The sequence below is a fragment of the Rhea americana genome, unplaced genomic scaffold (assembly GCF_003343005.1).
Source record: "Rhea americana isolate MKP2758 unplaced genomic scaffold, rheAme1 scaffold_6, whole genome shotgun sequence".
In the NCBI taxonomy this organism is placed as follows: domain Eukaryota; kingdom Metazoa; phylum Chordata; class Aves; order Rheiformes; family Rheidae; genus Rhea; species Rhea americana.
Window position 1 is genome coordinate 12,338,555 of NW_028186756.1, and position 13,817 is coordinate 12,352,371.

The 13,817-nt window shown below is 34.9% G+C and overlaps 1 long non-coding RNA gene across 2 annotated transcripts in view; it reads right to left on the bottom strand.

Moving 5' to 3' along the window:
* Window positions 1-13,817, bottom strand: part of LOC146587427 (uncharacterized) — a 91,873-nt gene that overhangs the window by 23,249 nt on the left and 54,807 nt on the right. For both annotated transcript variants that reach the window (XR_014897666.1, XR_014897667.1), the window contains exon 2: window positions 4,012-4,092. This is a non-coding gene — a long non-coding RNA (uncharacterized LOC146587427). The remainder of the gene's footprint in view (window positions 1-4,011; window positions 4,093-13,817) is intronic.

Consider the following 13,817-nt stretch of genomic DNA (forward strand, 5'->3'; position numbering starts at 1 on the left):
TATCAGCTAAGAGCTAACAAATCTATTGCCAAAAAGTCTCATCAAATCAGTCTAGTTTCCCCCTCTAACATCTTTAAAAGCTATAAGATATAAGGGACTTAGGTGAGACTTTTAGCCTTTTACATTAGCAAGCTAAGGAAAAGCAGCTGAGAGTGTTGAAATACAACTGACTGGATGTCTGCACTTGGATTGCAGTTTTTGGCAGTGACTCTTCCTATCAAATGAACAAGGGCAATCAGTGGAGTGCTGTAAAAGTTTATCTTAGGCTGGATGACAGAACAAGAAATGTACCCATCAGATATGCAGGTGTTGTTACTGGAGAGTTGCTCACAGTTTAAATCCTCTTCTCCAAAACCAAATATCACACAGAGATAATAAATAATTATACAAGCATACATAAGTTTTAAAGGAAAGTTAGTGTCACACTTGCTAAAAAGGAAGTGTGAATGAACAATGGCAACAGGATCATTACCTGCAAGATACATGAAGTAACCCTTCCGATCTACTCAGCACCGGTAAAGCCCATGCTATAGTTATATACCTTCTCTATGGCTTACAGTTTTATTTTCTTGAAAGAGTTCAGAGCATAGCAACAAGAACTATCAAAGATCTGGGACATGCGACCTAACAAAAAGACTGAACTAACTGGAATTATTTTCCAAGAAAGAAGTCATTTTGAGGAAGTATATGATAAGTCTAAACGCATCATCCTCTGTGTACTATGGATAATAATGGGTTAAACTGCAACAAGAGATTTTCAGGTTAGACATTAGGAAAGACCTTCTAATGAAGGGTAAGATAATACAACAATTGTAGGTTGCCTAGGAGGACAGTACTTTTTAATAGATAACCTACCTAACTCCCTAAGACATGTGGAAGGAAAAGCAGAAGATAGGTTGTTCACCTGAAACTCCCTTTCAGTAGTGTGGTGCGCGGTTCTAATAGTATCTGCCTAAAGTATAATCCCAAATACATAATTAGTAATTGAAGTTTCTTTTTAAAGGAATAGCTGGAAACATTAAGATGCAACAAAATGAACTTAAAATGATTTGAATATCTTGTCTGAAATGGCAATGAGCACAATAAATTAACTGTCAGATCAAGCGTTAACGGCAGTCCATTGATGGAGCCTTCATTATTAGAAGAAAAATACTGTATCCTACAGCAGACACCTTCTTCAGCTATTTGCAAGGAATAGTTTAATTATGATATCTTGCTTGTCTGACACTCCCTCAAATCACATTAATTATAACAAATACAATCTATTATAGTTCTTACTTTGCTGAACTTGCTTTCTGGCTTTGATGTATTGCCTCCACCAAAACTGCTAAGCAGTATCAGTGACCAGAACTCAGGACAGCAACAGAATCTACACTGAGAACAACACTTCATGTATACATACGCTTAAAATAGAGCCGGAGCTATTTACCAGGCTTACTGCAACAGTCATTAAAAGCCGTAGCAGTGGAAAATGATTTGAAAGTGTTCATTTTGGTAAGAGCATTTTTGAAGAGTATAGCCTTTTTCATTTGCTGAAAAACTTGAAGGGGAAGTAAAGATTGTGTAGCTTATTTATGGACTACACTCACAGATCCTTCTTTTTTAAAAAACCTCAAGAGTAATTCTTTAGAAATATGCCTTCATAAAGGTAAATGGATGAACATTAAATTAAATTATGTGTAGCTGCTCAAGCAGCACACAGAAATAAGAATCCATATTTAGAATTTTATTTGGGCTCAGATTTTAAATTTTGGCAGATAATCTATTAGCTGCTTAACTGTAGGTGGACTGCTGCTAAGTGCTTCATATAATGTCTCCTCCACACATAGTCCATGTTTTTCATTTGGGAGTTTAAGGAAAATTAAGTTCTACAAGTTCTTGTCAGATGATTTTAAATTCTAGTCAGAACCAGCTTTTGTATCAAGCATATAGCTGTATATTTTAAGTTGGGGGGTGGGGGGAATCTGCGTGTTATTCCTCTGCTGGCCTCATTCTATCACTGAAATAAATCCACTTCAGAACTTACACCAAGCAGAGCAGTGATAATTAAACAGTAGGGAGCAGAAGGAGGAAATCACTCCACCTTAACAACAAAATAATCCCCCCCCTGCCTCCTATTTTATTTTAATACACCATTGTATGTGCCTCAGGGATACCAAAAGGTAATCCTGAGCCTAGATGCCCTGGGTGACTCTGGAGCTTTCCCACATGATATCACGAGACTCCTCAGAAAATATACTGAAATAACAACCCCATCTAACTTGTCTTGCGTGCATTAGCAAAATGCAAGGTACTTTGCAAGAGATAATAAAAGACAGGTCTCAGACAAGATTTTGAGCAGTTGCTCATTCACAAAATACAAAATTGTGCTGCTTCTACGTGACAAAGGGGAAAGCTGTGACAGTGCCAACACCACAATACAACTGGAAGGGAAGAACAGAACAATAATGTCGCTCTCAGTTACAAAGACCGAGAATGATCTCAAACCATTCAAGTGAAAATTGACTTCTTACTAAGTTAAAAATTCTGGAAAGGTAGCCTAGTTGTCCATCCAAATTGAGATAAGAGACAATGATACCTACTAAGTATGGTCTTTCCTTAAAATTATTAAATGAGAGGAAAAATAAAGAATTGTATTTATTCAGTAGGGGGTAAAAAAACAGTTTCCTTCTTAAATCTTTGCAGCAAAGATTGAGGAAAAATATCCAACCATTTGAAGAATTTTTTGCAAAATTAAATGGAAAGTTAGAGAGCTGTACATAATCATAAGTTACTTAGTAGTACTAAGTACTAACGTTCACATAGTTTAATTATTATTGGTCTGAAGAGAGCAGAAAGCACTCAGTGAGCTTCTCATTTCTAAAGAACTACTTGCAAAGTCAGACCATCGCTAGAAGTGACAGGAGGTCATGATGAAGTGAGGATATTTCATTGACCTACATGGAATACATTGGCGGTCTCAGTCTAGTTGCCTGCGTTCCCTGTAACACTGATCGGCTTCCACACTGGGAGATTCGAAAGAATAAAACAGTGAATATGGAAACTGAGTTGAATGTAATTTATTTTGTAGGTAGAGCATTTAAGCCTTCATAGCCAGCCCTGAAAACTTTTACAATCTCTGATTTAGGGAACAAAACTGAAAAAAAATCTAGATCTGATGAATCATACGAATTCTTATTACCTTTTGTCTAAATGGACATTCAGACTTTTTTTGATATTCATAGAGATAAATATATATACTTTTTTAAATCAGAGGAATTACTTGGAAAATTAGTTGAAAAACACCAGATTATCTTTGTTTCTGCATAACAAGGATAGAGGGTGAGTACTACACGAGCTGCAAGAAAGAGACATGTTTACACACAGGGAAAGGATGTTTCAGGATTTGCTAGTATTTTGCAAGAAAAGGAAAGGACTTTCACAGTACTCTAAAACTGCTACTTACCTCTGTGCCCTAAATTTTGTGAGGGGGCAGCAGGGGAGGAAGGTGTCAATTCAGTGCAAACCACTCTAGGTGCATTCTCACTCAGAAAATAAGCCTTTCTCTACATCCTACATATAAGCTGGAGAACAAATGACAAACTCTCACAACGTTAGGTCACATCTTTTTCCTTCTTTTCATCTTTTGTCTCATAATTATGTCATAAGCATTCATAATTATTGTTTTTGTTTCATAAACAATATGTTAGAGAAGTTTTACCTGAAGTTTAGGGTCAAACTACTGCAAAAGCTTTACAAGATGCTGTGATAATCAATCAGAGTAATATGTTAGTTTTAACTTCATCAGCTGCAGAAGAACTTTGGCAGGGAGAATAACCTAAAATACGAACTGATGTAAAAATATATAAAAAAGAAAATCCAGACTTGCTTTTAATTTAGTTGTTGCAAAACGATCAGCTTCAAAGAACTTCACTTTTTCTGCAAGTAACAGAATGAAAACCATAAAAATACTGTAAGATTGTATCTTTGAAACCAAATGTAATAGAAAATGAAATGAAATAATGCACTTACTGGCAGCTCTCTGCAATGTCATTTCAGGAGAGAAACACAATGAAGTACCTTTGAATCATTAGAACATGCATGAGGATGGACCTGCAGGAAGATAGTTAATTATTTCTAAACTGGCAAGTTTAAGATGTCACATTCTAACAACTGATGCAAACAGGAGAAGCTCAAGTTCTCTTCTTGTTCTTCTCTTTTGCCATACATGAAGACTGGAAGTTTTTCTTATGATAAAATTCCAATTTTCATCCTCCCCCCTGCCCTGCAAAAATACCAAATAAAAACTAAATACTTAGCCAAATTCATTCAGTTAAGAAGCTGGAGAGAAATACAGAAACCCTCCATTACAAAGAATCTAATACATACTTTAAGCACTGTCCAAACTTCAATGCAAACCCTTGAATAAAGTAACTACCACTAGAACATCCTTAATTTATAAAGGTATGCAACTTATTATAACAATAAATGCTATCACAATTAATTTAACACACTTTTTAAACCTATATCTAAAATAACAGCCCTGCATCAGTGATTGGCGTTTGTTAAATCCACTTCCCACTGCACATAACTTCAGTTGAACAGTTTCATTTGAAATTTTTGAAAGAATCATATTCTGCATCATTCCACAAAGCATTCACCTCATTCTCTACACACTTTGACTTTCGCTTGACTCATCCCTTCAAAATAATCTTTTACCAATTAAAGTTATAAATTTCACAGAATGAGTCCCATTCTACCTTAATTTACATCCCCTCACCCCACAAAAATATTAAGTAACTGAACATCATCTGTGACAGCATTGCAGAGCCTTTATCCTTTAAGAGAAGATATACGCAGAGATTGAACCCCCAAAATAGTATGATCTTCCATTCAATTCAAATGTGAGATACTTGTTTCACCCTAGTCAGCATATTAGCATAGACTCTTCTGAAAGTGCTACTGCAAGTAAAGCTATGTTAGAAGCAGAGGGAAAAAGGGGTGGAAAAAAATGGTAGGTGGTTTGAGAAGCAAGATTACTTTAACATCTATGCAGGGGTTTGCAGCAAACCTGGCCAACTCTAAATTGTTGCACTTTGTCTACATTTTCAAGAGGTTCATACTGTGCAGCATAGCAGCTCCCACCTCTCTAACACCCACTGAAATTTTAAAATGAAAAAGAAAGAATTTTTAAGAACTTGCAATTATAATGGACCATGCTGTGCATCTACTTACTGTAAAGAGGCAAAGTAGTTTGTGACCTATCCTACAGGAACAACTTTATCTTATTACATTAAAAAGTCATGCTTAATAGCATCATATCAGATAGTCTCTCTAGAGGAGATGAAATAACATCTCTTAGCTCATTTGAAGAAAAAGCTGAAATATGTGAGGAACTCATTCCAAGCCCAAGCCTTCACTTCCACATTATTTTGTGCTTTATAAAGGATGAAAGTCATACAAATCATTTAAAAAATTGCTCTCATTCTCAGAGTGACAGCCTGAGTATCCTCAGCTTATCTAAATGTGAACTCAAAAATATTGATATTTCCTGAGTTCAAAGCATTAATATGTTTTATGTAACTATACTCAAAATTTTTCTTTCTAGTTTAAAAGTAATTCTATTATAATACTACAACAACAGCAGTTAAATAGTTTACAAATGCTTCATCTTTGAAGGTCTCTACTTGGCATTTTGCAAGGAAGTTCTGTCAGACCACCTTTTCAGGAAGGCACCTAAAGTAAGAATTAAAGAAACTCTGCAGAGCTTGAATGAGAGGAGAAAAGAGAGAAAAAAATATAAAACAAAAAAAAAAAAAAAAAAAAAAAAAAAAAAAAAANAAAAAAAAAAAAAAAAAAAAAAAAAAAAAAAAAAAAAAAAAAAAGAGTGTGCACACATATTTGCCAGTAATCCTTTTTTAAATATAAAACCTTAAAACAGAAGAAAGCATAAAGTGAAGCAGGTAAGCTGTCAGATTCTTGATACCCAACTACCTCAGTAATACCACAAAAGCCACAAAAATCCTAACTTCTCTTCTTAATATAGCAGTAATTTTTAGTTTATCTGAATCACATGGCTGAGGAGATGCTTTTCATCTCCTTTTGGAACTGAAAGCCTCAGCTCCACTAGAATAGCAAAAGAGACAAGACTGCAAAACTTACTTTAATATTTTATTTAAAGCATTTCTTTCACAAGTCTTCTGCCAGAATAATCCTAAAATAAGTTACGCAAGTTTTTGATGGAACAAAACAATATTATCTTCTGTTTGTAAAAGCTAAACACTGAATTCTTACCAATGCCACAACCTGGTAGCAACAATCACTTCCACAGTAATAGCAAGAACTTAAATTCTCATTTTGTTTCGTTCTTATGTATGTTTCTTTGGCTATAGATAAAAACAGCTTTATATCTGCCACTCTTAAGACCAGATTTAATGTGCTGCATCATTATCAATGCTAGCATAAAATGACAGCTTCTCACTGCGCCAGGGCCAGGGCTTTCAGAGTATAGGCAAGTCCAGCTCCCAACTCTGGCTAGAAAAGAAACAAGCCCGTAACAAAAACTGTTTCAACTTCTCAGATCAGCTTGGAGAAATAAGCACAATAGAGCAAAATTTCACTTGTTTATCCAACCAGGGAAGCATTTTCCTAAGCAAAATCTGCTCCTGAAGTACCACCATAATGGCATCTTGTACTATACTGTAAACTCCCCTTTTCATGCTCTTCTACCAGCAAGGCATCATCTTGTTCCTAGTACAATTTCTAGTACAACTCTTCAGCTATGTGTGCATTCAATGATGCAATAACTACCTGAGCTCTTCATGAAGAAACCACTCCAGTGATAAACCTGTTTTAAGTCAAAAGAGAAAGTCAGCCACCTGCAAATGGCAACCAAACTCAAAATAAATTTACAAAGCAAGTACATGTACTGAATTAACTTCAACCAAAGATCAATTTCCTTTGGGTTAAGAAATACAGCTCTACAGAAATACAGTTAAGAAATCTTTTCTCCCCTCTTTTTACCCCTGCACATTTTATTCTACTTCAGACTGAAACACACACATTACAATCAGATTTCAAGTTTTCTCCCTGAAGTCTGAACAGGATGATCCTTCTTGCAAGAGAGCAAAGAATCATGGATTCACTCGTACAAACAATAAACATCTTACACTTTGGCAATAAGTACTCCCAGCTTATTTACAATTTCACTACTAAATAGGCAAGGTGAAGATGCAGATAAAAATACTTCGTCATTTTTGTACTAATTCTAAATGGGAAGAAAGTCAAAGCGGTAAATTTAAATCACACCAGAGCACAACAAAATTAGGGAATAATGTGTTCACTCATCTGAAGGAACGAAAATGCTCCTGTGCCTTTAGGACTAACTGTCTATTGGCAGAGTTTATTCTGGACTACAGCTAAAACAAAGGTAGAAAACCCAAACACTGGGGAGGAGGAAGCGTTAAGAACACTGCCACACACCGGCGTGGGGGTCTCTGTGTGTGTACCTGCAGGCAAGCGTGTCTGCAGGCAAAAGGGAAAGAAGAATGTAGTTAAGGTTGCTTAATGCTGCATTTTTGGAAGAGTCCATTTTTAACCATCATTATGCTGGCTACTTTGAGCCGATATATTGCTGTTTCTCAAACAGTTTGATGAAAAATAAGGTGTCTTCAGAAGGCTGCTGAGGAAAAGGTTTGGAAAAGCACCTATTCTTGTCCATTCTTATTCTCAGATTATGTCTAATGCTCTCCATGCATTAAATGAGGCAGGAGTCTAGTTTACAAAATATCTTTCTGCTTCATTAATGGCTACCCCCATGCACCTTTATGAAAGGACAGAAATATAGCTCTGTAAAACAGTCATAATTTTCCTACCTCCTAGCTTTAAACTGCCTGACAGCACAGGTCATTTTTTCTTTAGAGCCTGTATTTATTTCAAATAAATAAATTGAATTAGCTAAACATCAGATAGGAATACGATATTCTCCTATAAAATATAGATCACCAGTTCTGACAGTTACTTTAAAATATAGCCACACCATTTGAATTTGATGATTTAAAAAAAAGAAAGAAAAAAGAAGAAGAAAAAAAAAAGATACAGAGAAAAGTGCCAGTAGGTTAGTACTACTAAGTTGTAAGAAAGATGTTTTTACTTTATAATTTAATTTTAACTTGTATTGTATGCTCTTATTTTAAACAAAAACTAAGATGTTACCTTTTATTTCCATTTTGCAAATGAATTCAAGTGTGATATTCTGATCAGCTCTGCAAGTTATACATCTCTGCATTAACAACCAATAGATTTCTCCTAAGCCAAAAAAAGAACATTTTGCTCCATTTTCTTCTACTGTATTTCTGGACTTCCAGAAAAATAATTTTAGTCCTAGTCTAACACTTTCTGGAGGACTTCAGAAAAATGATGAGAAATAACTGTGGCCATAAAGGGCTTCCAAAGTAATACATAACTAATGTACAGCCAATATATCTCCAAGAATAACAAATGACTAAGTAGTAAGGCAAACTTGAGGTAAAATTTGGAAAAAGACCAGGACAGGAGGGCCCAGCCATTTGTTACTATTCTCCAATTACTGTAACACCTTGGTTAGCATTACAGCGAACAACAGAGGAGCAAGACAAAGGATGTAGTAAGGTATTTTAAGCCCAATCAAAGAGCAACTGTTTAAAGCAATTACCAAATAGAAATCCTTCAAGGGACCTAGGAATTCGAGAATTAGTGTTTTTTCTGTAAATTAAATTTTATCAGAATGGAGAACACTAACTACACGCAAGGAATCAAGACAAGAGGGAATACAGTAGGAACCATGACAGCTTTTTCAGTACACTACAGAAACAGAGAAAGTCGCTAAAGCACAAAGGGGACAAGAAGCTGCCCGAGGTTTGGGTGCATGACTGGAGGTGAGGAAGCATTTCTATGGAGATCCTAGAGTTACATGAACAGAATGCATTGGTTAGTTGATTTTTAGTAAGTGACTCACTCCTAAAATTAGTCTGAAAAGGTCATAATTAAGATGATTGTTATTCACTCATGAAATAGTCTGTACTCAGTCAGATCAAAACATATTTTTTCCTAGGGACAGTATCCTGTCTCCAGAAGCAGCCAGCAGTGAATACCAAGCTAAAAACATGAGAAATGAACAAATTGAGAGCAAATGTGTAGTGAAGCTTCTTCAGAATAATCTAATGCAGCAGTAGATAAACACAAAGGATAAGGAACGAGAAGAATTTCACAGTTGTCTCTTGCACAGTAATTGGAATGTGCAGCCTTACTTCATATCTGGATTTAAACTCATTGTCTGATGTCTTTCTTCTGATGTTCTCAGGAAGATAAGTATCACAAGAGTTGCATTATTTTAGCTTTTTACAAAAAGCAGTATATCTAAATACATCTATACCTGGAGTAACAGTAAAAGCACATTATAAAAACCTTTTACTGATCTGAGTCATGTTTTTAATGACTAAGTAGTAACATGACTAGAAGCTGAATCCCCGTGTTTCCGATTTTACATACAGGAATTTAAACGTCCAATAGCACTGAAACTCGATTTGACAACAGTATGTGTTAATAAAGGCTATAAACAAAAAGAATAAATTAAGAATGAGATGTGCCATTATATTAAGGTCTACTGAAGAATTTATGTGATAGCTCTCAATTTTTATTAGAAACCCTAAAAAAATTTTATTTCACAAGAAAGTTCAGCTGTTACTATTTCTATCCCTAAATGATTGTCATAGTAAGAAAAACATGAAAAAGACAATTATTGGTATGTTTTGCAGCCAGTTTGCATGATATTCTTGTAACCCTAAGAGAAGTAGCTTATTGTTGGGCTTTCTCACTACGTACAAAAAACATCAGGCCGTCTAACCCATCAAATACATTCAGTGAACAAACAAAAGCATACAAAACACAATTATCAAAGAACAGTTCTGAGCAAGGGATAATATCAGAAAATACATATTGCAAATGTTGATACTGTAATTCTGGTCTTCCTCTCTTTGTAAAACTGAGAAATTTTCAACAATTCCACAAATTTACTGGAAATGTATGAATTGATGTCCAGCACTGTTAGGTACAACTATAGAATTAAAATACAGTCATGGATGATAAACACCGAAACAAACCAGCCACATGGTTGTATGAGTACGGGGAATGGACTGCTCATTTATAACACTGGATTTAGAAACAATAAATGTTTTGCATATTAAAATGAATCAACCTCATTTATCAAAAAAAAGAAGGAATTTAAGAAAAAAATCTATATATATATTCAAAACTGTATCTGTTCTCATTACTGCAGATCATCTTCCCCCATCGCAAAGAAATGCAGTCTGTGCTCTTAACGGTTTAAAGATCAACAGTCTTCTTGCTTGCTCCAGCTTAGAAGCTCCAAAATAGAACTAGTTGTTCTAATAGTAGAGCTAATAGTGTTTACTGTCTATTAGTCTGAAAAAGTTGAGAAATAAACCTGCAGTTTAGAAAAACCTAAATTAACTTTGTACATGGATAATATTTTATTCACTCTATAAAATTTATTTGGTCAGTTTATCTGCACAATCTTTAACTGATCATTTTGTCAGCATCCCTAGATGGAAAATTAATTGGTCCATGACAGTATTTTCCATTTCACAGTGTGACTGGCATTTCTGTCTTGTTTTGATTTTCTCATTGCTTTGGATAAGATTAAATATCAAGAAATATGGTTAACCCCAGGGTTGAAGTATTTAGTTCAGAGAAATTTTGATATAGTAATTCATGTTTTGAACATGGGGAAGCAGGCAAAAGAGGAGAGTTTTATTTATCACTGGTTACAAAATTTAATCACATTGAAAAACAGTCTTGATGCACAATTTGATTACCTTTTGTGTAACATTACCCTGACATTTCAGATTCATTAAAATAAAACAAAGATACTTGTATTGAAACTGTTCTGAGTATTGATATTATAAATCTCAAGTTAGCTATTTCAAAATGCCACTAGAATACAAGTCTTTAAAATTATTTTTGCCTTTTTTCCATGTATATGAAAGAAAGAGAGAAAGGTGCAGGCATCTGTTTTATAATCATTACATGCAGAAAACTGACATTTTCATAATAAAAAGCTAAGTTAAGAAGTTGGTATTTCATAATGAACTGGTCTGGCTACAGCACCCAGGAAAACTGTAATCCTGAAACAGATTTCACCAGATTAGTTCTATTCTGTACTGAATAGAAAGTTTTTGCTTGTTTGTTTGTTTTTATAATAAGAGTAAATCCCACAGAAATCCTAAGGTTCTAACTCATCTAATAAAGTCCAATGGCTAAAGCATTCAGTGACTTAAAACAGTTTCGCACAGCCCAAGAAGTATCTTTGACACTGAATTATTTGCATGCTAGGCAAATCACCTTTTTGGTTGAAAGAAGCTCTGTCCCACATAATTGAAAATACACATTTTGTAGTATTCATTTAACTCCTATGTTAAATGAAAAATCCTATGCAAAATCCCGTCATGACAACAACTTGGATGCTGAAAGTTAAGTAGACCATATTGTGCAATTCGATGCATTGTTCTGATAAATATTTTAAATTTATATCTAAGAATAGATTTACAACTCTAGAAAAAATTACAGAGTTCATTGACCATAAGGATGTACTTACTGTTCATTACAGACCAGACCCAACTGTTGGCAGCCTCATGATGTCACTTACTGCTTTTGCGACTTTCTCAAAACTCTATGTACGCTATTTGTCTCTACTAGCTTGGTCCAAACAAACTGAAAATATCTAACAGCAAAATTTATGGCCTGAATTCTTACAGGCTGGACTTGAGCCTGAAGACAAAGTTTCATAAGAAATTATCCTAATCTCAGAACGTACACTCTGGTTCAGATCCAAGCTCCTTCTAGTTTAAGAAAGTAAACAAAACCCCAACACACAAAAGGATTTTTAGAATTTCTCTTTTAAGCTCTTCTGATAGAAAAGATTTGAGATAGATGTATTTAATCAAGTGAGTCATGAATTTTACAGGCACCATTTTTCCAAGGCTAAAGCCCCAACAGTATACACGAAGGGCTTAAATTCTCCAGTTTATTTTGGTGTTAATTATGGTTTTTATGTGATCATTACAAATCCTGGAGAAACAATCAATTATTGTGCTAATAATGCTTTCTGGTGTACAAACTGAGAATATTGAAGCTGCAAACTATCATTCCTACTTACAAGCACTAGGAACTTTATTTCTACTATGGGTCAAATAATAGTTTGCTCAAAGGCAGCTGGAGTACTTTGGCACTTCGCTTCTCTTCCTTCTCTTCACCAGCATGGAACGCCCTGCCATGCTTGGACAACCTAAGACAGTAGGTTCCTGCCATCATCTCATGTTAGTCAGATTCATCACATCTCAGTGATGGCCTTAATCTCAGTCCATCTTCTTTGTAATTTGGGTCACTCAAGAGAAGCTAAGTCCCTGCCCTAATTAATTTACAAATCTAATGTAGATTAACCTTTAAGGACTAAATTACAAGTATGTTTCATTGTAGTTTCATACGAAGTAATACCCAGCTGAGTTTTATTCAGCTAACAGGTAATTGCATCGTAATACCATAGATGTTAGCAGTTTCTGATAATGAATATATTTCGTCAGCAGCTATTTGAAATCTACATTTAAGAGCATGCATAGCAGAGTTACTGTATGTTTCCTGATGTCTTTATTACCTTACTTTTTAAGAAGGAAGTTGCAGATTATCTTTTGTGCTGGAGTTCTAGGAGAGGTAAAAGCTACCCTGATAGTTGATATCCAACAGAGCAGTTTGATATTTAAAGACAGTAGGCTTGGAAGGTACCCTAAGAGACCACCAAGGGCTGTCCCCTCCCTCGGGGAGGGACTTTCCTGACAAGTAATTGTGTAACATTTTCAACTCCAGGATATTTCCTACACTCAGCTTCATCTGAAGCAATATATCAAAAGATCTGTATTAATATACTCAAACATAGTTTTCAGTCTATACATTTCATAGCTGTACTTTTCAATAGTTTCTGCATCTCATGTTTTGATTATTTTTAGTTGTTCATTTCAAGTAAAAGCTTTCCTGGCCACACTACATTAAGTACATGGAATTATTTCTGATGCTCCAAAAACATCCATGCACACTCCCACTGGCCCAGGATTCTATATCCATTATTTTTATTATAATATGAGATCAATCTTAATATCTGTGAAACCTGATCAGTCTCATCACCCAAAATTTGTAGGACACACTGGGTACTCATTTTAATTTTCCTACAATCAGTGGTATTCTTATTATTTTGATATCAGAACTATCCCATTTTCATTAGTACAGAGGTGTTTGAGCTGCCATCTGGCAGAAACTGGCATTGAATGGTGTCACTGAACCACAGTGACCAAAGTATCCAATTATATATAAATTGCCTGAGTGCCTTGGACTCTTTTGGTGAATATAATTACAATGGTCAGCCAGTAATATGATTAAAACTTCAGCTAGAAAGCCATATGACTATGCTTTAGATCCTCATACAGTGCTTACTGTTAATCTGGAGATACAGTGATCTCTAACAAGGTCATTTTCCACAGCATTGAGACATTAGAAATCTGACATGGAAAATTGCTCCCATGTAACAAAATCACCTTTTCTTACTGAAAAAATGTTTCACTTGTATCAAAGCCAGTCACCACACAAAACACTGAGATATTAACGTTTTCATTTCAAAAACTTTGAACACACAATGAGACAAATTTTCCTATTTATTAATTCTAAATATTTAATTTTGGAATAACAAAACATTTTGCTATTCACATTTTGGAATAGCTAAAGAAGCACAAGAC